This window comes from Myxocyprinus asiaticus, chromosome 33, assembly GCF_019703515.2.
Source record: "Myxocyprinus asiaticus isolate MX2 ecotype Aquarium Trade chromosome 33, UBuf_Myxa_2, whole genome shotgun sequence".
Lineage (NCBI taxonomy): Eukaryota > Metazoa > Chordata > Actinopteri > Cypriniformes > Catostomidae > Myxocyprinus > Myxocyprinus asiaticus.
In genome coordinates, this window is record NC_059376.1 from 25,475,633 (window position 1) to 25,483,672 (window position 8,040).

The window sequence follows — 8,040 nt, forward strand, 5'->3', positions numbered from 1 at the left end:
CCCTTGGACCTCCACTATTAAACATTGCCAGGTAGGTCTATAAGTGACCCTCTCACAAACACAGATGTTTTTATCAGTCTATGATCAGTAGGTCTACTGGCCCGTGTAGTACTTGGTGGCTATGAATGGCATCTTGCTGACCACAGCTGGCACTGCTTTTTTCCTCCCTTCCACCTGGATTGGTTTGCCCACTTTATTTAAGCCAGCTTCTACATAGCTCATGGCAACGTTCTGTTTCAGGCAGGGGGAAGGGCATCCACTGGTGACCTCACCTAAAATAAAGGGGGTGGTGCCCATTTTTACAGATGCTAAAAAGGACTTCTGTCCAACCCATATGATTTTCATAGCAATTGGTTGCAAGACATGCAAGAACCAATGATGTTTTATGTAATTGATGTCAACCCAGTGCAACATGTCTTGATATGGCCTATTTGAATATACATGAACACGTATGAGATTTCAGAGCAAAGTCAAAAAGGGAACATTTTCAGCGAATGACGATTTAAATGTCGGTCTGTTCCTCACACAATTCGATTGTGTGGCTTCAGAAGACTTGGAATATAGTGCATGAGTCTTATGGACCACTTGTAAGATACTTCCGAAGCACTTTTTTGTCATTTTTGAAAACCAACAGCCCCCCATCTCCATTTACAGACAAAGTCATACAGGCTCGGAATGCTATGAGGTTGAGTAAACAAGGGCAACATTTTAATTGAACTATTCCTTAAATCTCTGCCTGTTACAAGAGCGTTTGTTACCTATAACAACTCAATGAAGGGTTTGTAACATGAGTGAAAACACAGGCATACATATGCAGAAAAAAAAAATTATTAGTACTGATGCACCTAGAGTCCACACTAGACTTGCTTCCACAGGTGTGGTGGTCTCATCAATATCCTTGCCATAGAGACAAAGTCCCACCTCCAGCCTGAGACTGTCCCTGGCACCAAGATCAGCAAGTTTCACCTCCCTGTCAGCTCACAGCTTTTCAGTCAGTGAGACAACATCTCCACTTGGTACTGAGATATGAAAAAGATCAGCAACATCTCCCTTTATATTCCATGGAAAAAAAGTCATGCGTGTTTAAAACAACATAAATGGTGACAGGATGTTCATTTCGAGTACAGTCAAGAAACAGAAAGGCAATCATAATTTTAGGCTACCGGCAGTTATTATTCATTAACATCAAAATCACACAGACATGTGCGCACACACACACACACACACACACACAGACCTCGACTCTATCCTCCCCTGTATATCCACAGCGGGTTAAAACATTGGTCATAAAGGTCAGCTTACTAAGGTCATCACACAGACCCTTCTGCAGAACCCGTGCTATTGACGGACCTGCATACATGAAAGTAAACACACATGAACATTGAAAAGTACACATAAACATTGAAAATTGTAAATTGCATTACACACACACACACCAATGCAAAATGTATAGTGTGGCTACTAATACCATGTAAATAAATACATTACATACCCATGTGTGTGCATAGTACATGCAATACAAACATATAAATCATGGCTGACTTACCCTGCAGAGCAATCAGACTTTCTTCAATGAACTCCAAATCTACATCATGACCTGCTGATTTAAACTTCTGCAATCTGACCTAAAAAACAAAAAACAAAAAAAAAACAAAAACAAAACCACACAAACTGAAACTTTTGAGCAGATACAAATGTGAACATAAATGTGTACAGTATAATATGAATAAACTACCAAGATTAAAGCATCAGATTCTCACATCAGAATATATTTTTAGTAAACTTCATAATTCAAGTAAGGAAAGAAATTTGATCGCCCCATAGTGGTCATTAGGTTTACTGTTCCTGGAGTCACTTCAGTGAAAGAACTCACTGGATTACTGAAACTGTACAAGAATTAGAGAAGCCCATCACAAATCTCCACTACATATAAAACTGTGGCTCAGTAACTCACATTTTCAAATTCTATCATGGTTAATAAAATTATTATCTTATTAATGGATGGCAAAGCCTTGCATAGACATGAAGGTTTGCGAAACCAAGTAAGGGATAACATATAGTCAATAGTCAGCTAATCGTTATTGAAAATGACACCTTGTAGGGTGATAAGGATGACCATGCAGTTTAGTGGTTAGATATTATAATATTTGACAGCAGAATGCCATGAACGCTCAACCAGAATGAAAAAGTTCATAGAGCAGTGTAAGAAGCAATTTTAAAAACTAACCTGCATATGAGCAGAATCTTTGTCTGCACAGCCAGCATTGGAAACAACATGCAGGTACCCTTGATCTGTTTTAGTCACAATCAGATCATCCAAGATTCCTCCTTTAATGTTTGTGAAGAGGGATAGAGTGCCCTAGAAAAAACAGGGAGAGAGAGTTACTAGAATTAATTTGGATAACTGAAAATATGGTTCTATTCTAAGTTTATATATATATATATATATATTAGTTAACTGAAATTAAATTCCATTAAAAAAAATGTAAAAACAAATTTAAAATGTAAAAAAAAAATCCATGAAATAAACTAAAACGGTCCTGCATTGTATTGAAACCAACAAAATTAAATAAAAATGCTCATAAAATAGTTTCACTTGTGCATGTTACAAAATATTTTTTGTTTCTTTTATAATCTCTGTTTGTTGCATCGTTTGGGGGTTCTTTAAATACAGTGCACTGCCTGTGGGGCAGCGGGGCCCAGCTAACCAGTGAGTGTAGCAGTAGCTATGTTTCCATTCAAGTTACTCATTTAATTTATACCAAAAAATTTGGAAAATTTCAAAAATAATATGCGAATAAAGTAGCGTTTCCATCCCATGTGTTCAAGAGAACAAAAATCGCCACTTCTGGGGAAATTGGCGCAAATGACAAATGAAAATGGAAGTTGAAGCCACCGTGGCTCTTTTATTAAATGTAATGAATTATTTGGGTTTAGAGTGCGCAGACAAAACGCTTTGACGAACCTAATTTATGCTAGCATTCAGTAGCAGAGGCCTTATGTCTGGGAGCCAAAGCATGTCACACAGTTCTGGGAGGTATAGTTGCCAATCATTTTGATGACAGGCATTCTGTACAGCTTTTCAGAATAATCAAAGCAACATTTGATGCTATGCGATGACACTGATGATATTCTCTGAGCGAATTATGTATTCACATGGCTTGTTGAGGTAAAGTCACATGACTTTTTTGATTTGCATCTATTTTCCTATATAAATTCTACAGGAATATATTCATCAGTATATGTTTTTCCCTCGTAGTTTACACGCATGTCTTCTAACTGAATAAAAATATTATCCACCTCAAGCCAGCATAAACGTTTTTAGTAGAGGTGGGGAAAAATAGCGATATGGTAAAGTATTGGGATATTTTTCCTTGTGACATTGTATCGATATTTGCATGCCAAATATCAATATTATTGTTTACATTTTTCCAATTTAATATTGTGGTCATGGGGAATTTTTTTTTTATCTTTGCCAAACCGACCAAGAAACTCAACAACAGTCCCTTAGAAGGTGCAGTTATAATGCTTTACATAATCACCCTCCCTTAATAAAATGTATTACGATTTTACAGTAGTAACATTAACTGAGGTATTTTGACAAATTTTAGTTGAAATCAATTATACTTTTGTGTATTGAAACTGTTGTAATAAATAATGTAATAAATAATAAAGTGTTAGGCTACTATTGTATTGCTACATTGACCTAACCACAGTAATAGGGAGCCATTATGGTGTTATATGCTTGTGGCTTTGCATTGTACATAGATATTAGGAAATAAACTGGCCTTGTTTTGTAAACTGGCACTTTTATATTAATTTAACAATGCATTTGATGATTTGGAAACAGTTCTCTTAAGTCCGATGAAGATGAATGAGAAACATTGAGTGAAAAATCGCAATACCCCAAAAATAAAGAATTACAATAATATTGTATTGTGGCCTAAATATTGATATTATATCATATCGGCAGTTACCTTGTGATTCCCACACCTAGTTTTTATGCACATTTTGGAGATATTATTCACATCTGGGTGTTTCCATCCAGCATTTTTATGCAGTATTCCAAAATTCTCTTATAAATATATGGATGGAAAACCAGCTAGTGAGATGCCCTCCAGCTCTAGTGGCAGACCAGGGAAGTCATCTCAACTGGTAGGCCAACAGATGTTGACGCAGTGATTTAATCATTAATGTGTCGTTTACTGTGAATATCTGTGATGATAGAAATAAAAAGAAAATGTTTACAGACTAAAATTAAAACTAAAACTACAATTCACTGAGCAACTCAACTAAATCTGACAAACACAGTTTGCAAAATAACTGAAACTAAACTAAATAATTTGAAATTGAAAATTAAATAAAAATGCTAAAAAAGTATTTAAAACTCAAAACTATAATTACCTTGTACTTGAGTTGAGATTTTTTCAGTTGTCAGTTCAGTTGACTCTTCAGACACACAAGCACAGGAAACATTAGCACAGTATTTTGTGTGTCACTTACCTGGTTGTCTTTTAGTTCAGCAATTTCTACAACAATCAGAAACTCCATAAACGTCACTTGGTCTTTTCCATGCACTTTAGTCTGAAGAGAAAACAACACATTTTCAAAACACACAGATGGTTTGTTAAAAGAAACAGTACAAAAGTATCACTTAACAGAGATATCTAATAAATAATAATAATATATTTTTATAACAATAAATTAATAAAATGAATATATACACTGGCAGACAAAAGCTTGGAATAATGTACAGATTTTGCTGTTTCGGAAGGAAATTGGCACTTTAATTCACCAAAGTGGCATTCAACTAATCACAAAGTAATGTAGACAGGCCCCATTTCCACTCCAACACCTTATCCTTGAGTAATCATGCTAAATTGCTCATTTGGTACTAGCAAATCATTTGCCATTATATCAATCACAGCTGAAAGCTATTTGGTTCATTAAATGAAGCTTAACATTGTGTTTGTTTATGAGTTGCCACAGTATGCAATAGACTGGCATGTCTTAAGTCTCAATATTAGGAAGAAAATGGCAAAAAAAAAAGAAACAGTTTTTTCTTGAAACTTGTCAGTCAATCATTGTTTTGAGGAATGAAGGCTATACAGTGCTTGAAATTGCCAAAAAACTGAAGATTTCATACAAAGGTGTATACAACAGTCTTCAAATCAAAGGACAACTGGCTCTAACAAGAACAGAAAGAGATGTGGAAGGCCCAGATGTACAACTAAACAAGAGGATAAGTACATCAGAGTCTCTAGTTTGTGAAATAGGCGCCTCACTTGTCCTCAGCTGACAGCTTCATTGAATTCTACCCGCTCAACACCAGTTTCATGTACAACAATAAAGAGAAGACTCAGGGGTGCAGGCCTTATGGGAAGAATTGCAAAGAAAAGCCACTTTTTAAACAGAAAAACAAAAAGGTTAGAGTGGGCAAAGAAACAGACATTGAACAGATAATTGGAAAAGAGTGTTATGGATCTTAACCCCATTGAGCTTTTGTGGGATCAGATAGACTGTAAGGTGCGTGAGAATTGCCTGTCAAGACAGCCACATCTATGGAAAGTGCTACAGGAAGCGTGGGGTGAAATGTCACCTGAGTATCTGAATAAACTGACAGCTAGAATGCCAAGTATCTGCAAAGCTGTCATTGCTGCACGTGGAGGATTTTTTGATGAGAACTCTTTGAAGTTCTGAACATTCTTTTCTTTTTTTTTTTTTTAATTGTAATAGTAATTTTTCACGTTATTAATGTCCTAACTGTACATTGTGGTCAGTTGAATGCCACTTCGATGAATAAAAGTACTAATTTCTTTCCATAAGAGCAAAATCTGTACATTATTCCAAACTTTTGGCCGCCAGTGTATCTGTAAACTCTTACTAGTCATCAGTCAGTAATGAACCCAAATAAATATACACAGGTTCAGCAACACTTTGCATTCCTGAAGAGCCACCACATTGACAAGTCTTTGAGCACACACAAACACATACACACTGACCTGCAGCATGTGACTGACATCAAAGATGGAGTAGTGCTGATGTGTGTGCATGTGGGAGTGTATGTGACTGTCTTTGTACTGCACAGGCATCCTCCATACCGCAAACTCCACCATCTTACCACCCTGAGCTTCGTGATGTCATGTAGTGGGGTCTTTTTCAGTGCCACCTGGATACAGAGAGACAGCAACCCAAAAACCTCTTATAATTTTAGGAAGCTCTATAAAATACATTAAATACACAATATATTAATGTAGTGTATTAAAATATTTCAATGTCATGGCATTTAATAATTAGATTACACAATAAATTAGGTCCTTTAAGTTTGTTATTAAATCAGCTCACTGTACTTTGATCTCCAGAACTGGCTCCTGCCTCTGATCCCACCCACTTACCCCACATAAATATGCCACATTAGGTATAATATATATTTTTAGGTATAATAATGTTTCTTTAGCTATAAGTCATGTTTTTGCAGAGTCTTTGTATCAATTTGGGTCTATTTTAAAATGTGTCAATAGTTTAATCCCACTTTCGTGCGTACCTCTGTAGAAGAGTACCTGTCCAGCCGCCCCGTTACACCGATTACAACAGTCCGCGTAGTTTCCCTTGGAACTCGGTTCCCAAGGCCATTTGCAAACTCCCGAGCAAGCATTCTGCCCTTCGTTCAGTTTCCGACCCAGCTCTCCGTTAAAAGCAGTCCGGCGCAGTCAGGCAGCACGTTCTCTCAGTAAACTGTAAGCTTTTTTGAACTCAGCTCTTGTAATTCTGCATTCACTGCATGAATACAGAGAATCTTGGGAAATGTAGTTGGAATTCCTGGCGTTCACATGCTGTGGGTAAATTTCCTTTACAGCCTTCTGTGACGAGTAAGGTGCTGTTCAAGCTTAAAAAAAAAGAAAAAAAGTTTAACGTTCTCTTCAGGTTATATTTTTAAACCCATAAAATAACGTTTCTAGAATGTTGCAGGAGGCAGGTTTTAGTGCGGCAAATCTTAAAAGAACTTATACAGAACGTTCTCTAATGGTAATTTTTAGGTTCTATTTTTAAAACCATAAACTTACGTTTCCAGAATGTTGCTGGTAGGTTTTTATGGGGCAACCGAAAGAGAACTAGCAGAAAGTTTTCTAATGTTTTTTTTTAGGTTTTATGTTCATTCACATTTTTCATTATCATATTTGATTATTTTTCATAAACATTTCAGAGAGGTTGATAGACAACAGTTAAATTAGCATAAATCAGTATAGCATTTAATTAAATGTAGAAAAAAAGATAACAGTTACATTTAACAGTTGAGGTTCTTATTTACTTGACACGCGGTACTTCTCCATGAGACACCGTCCTACTAGCGCATGTTTACATAGAAAACAATGGAAAACAACGCAGACTGATACAAACACGAGTTCGATGCAAAGAAACTTGTGTCTCTGCAGAACAAAAATAGGCGTTTTCCAATCAGTGGGTGTTTTTAAACCGGCCTTTACACTTTACCCTACTTTCATTGGTTAGTTTAGAAACGGCCATCCTGGTTTGGAAACGCCCACTGATTTCTACACTGAGATTCCCTAGTTTCATTGGATAGATTAGAAATGCTCATCCCGGTTTGAAAATGCCCACAGTTTTGAAAACACCCATTACTGTTCCGCAGAGACCTGTACTACATTGACATTGCCTACTTTCATTGGATAGTTCAGAAATGCCCATCCCAATTTGAAAATGCCCACAGATTTGAAAACACCCCATACTGTTCCGCAGAGACCTGTACTACATTGACATTGCCAACTTTCATTGGATAGCTCAGAAACACCCATCCCGATTTGAAAACGGCCACAGATTTGAAAACACCCATTACTGTTCTGCAGAGACCTGTACTACATTGATATTGACTACTTTCATTGGATAGTTCAGAAACGCCCATCCTGATTTGAAAATGCCCACAGATTTGAAAACACCCATTACTGTTCCGCAGAGACCTGTATTACATTGACATTGCCTACTTTCATTGGATAGTTCAGAAACGCCCATCCTGATTTGAAAATG

General features: G+C 36.6%; 1 pseudogene; it reads right to left on the bottom strand.

Annotated features, from left to right (window-relative positions):
- Positions 1–6,872, bottom strand: LOC127424705 (aminomethyltransferase, mitochondrial-like; annotated as a pseudogene).
- Between the last annotated feature and the right edge of the window lie 1,168 nt (positions 6,873–8,040).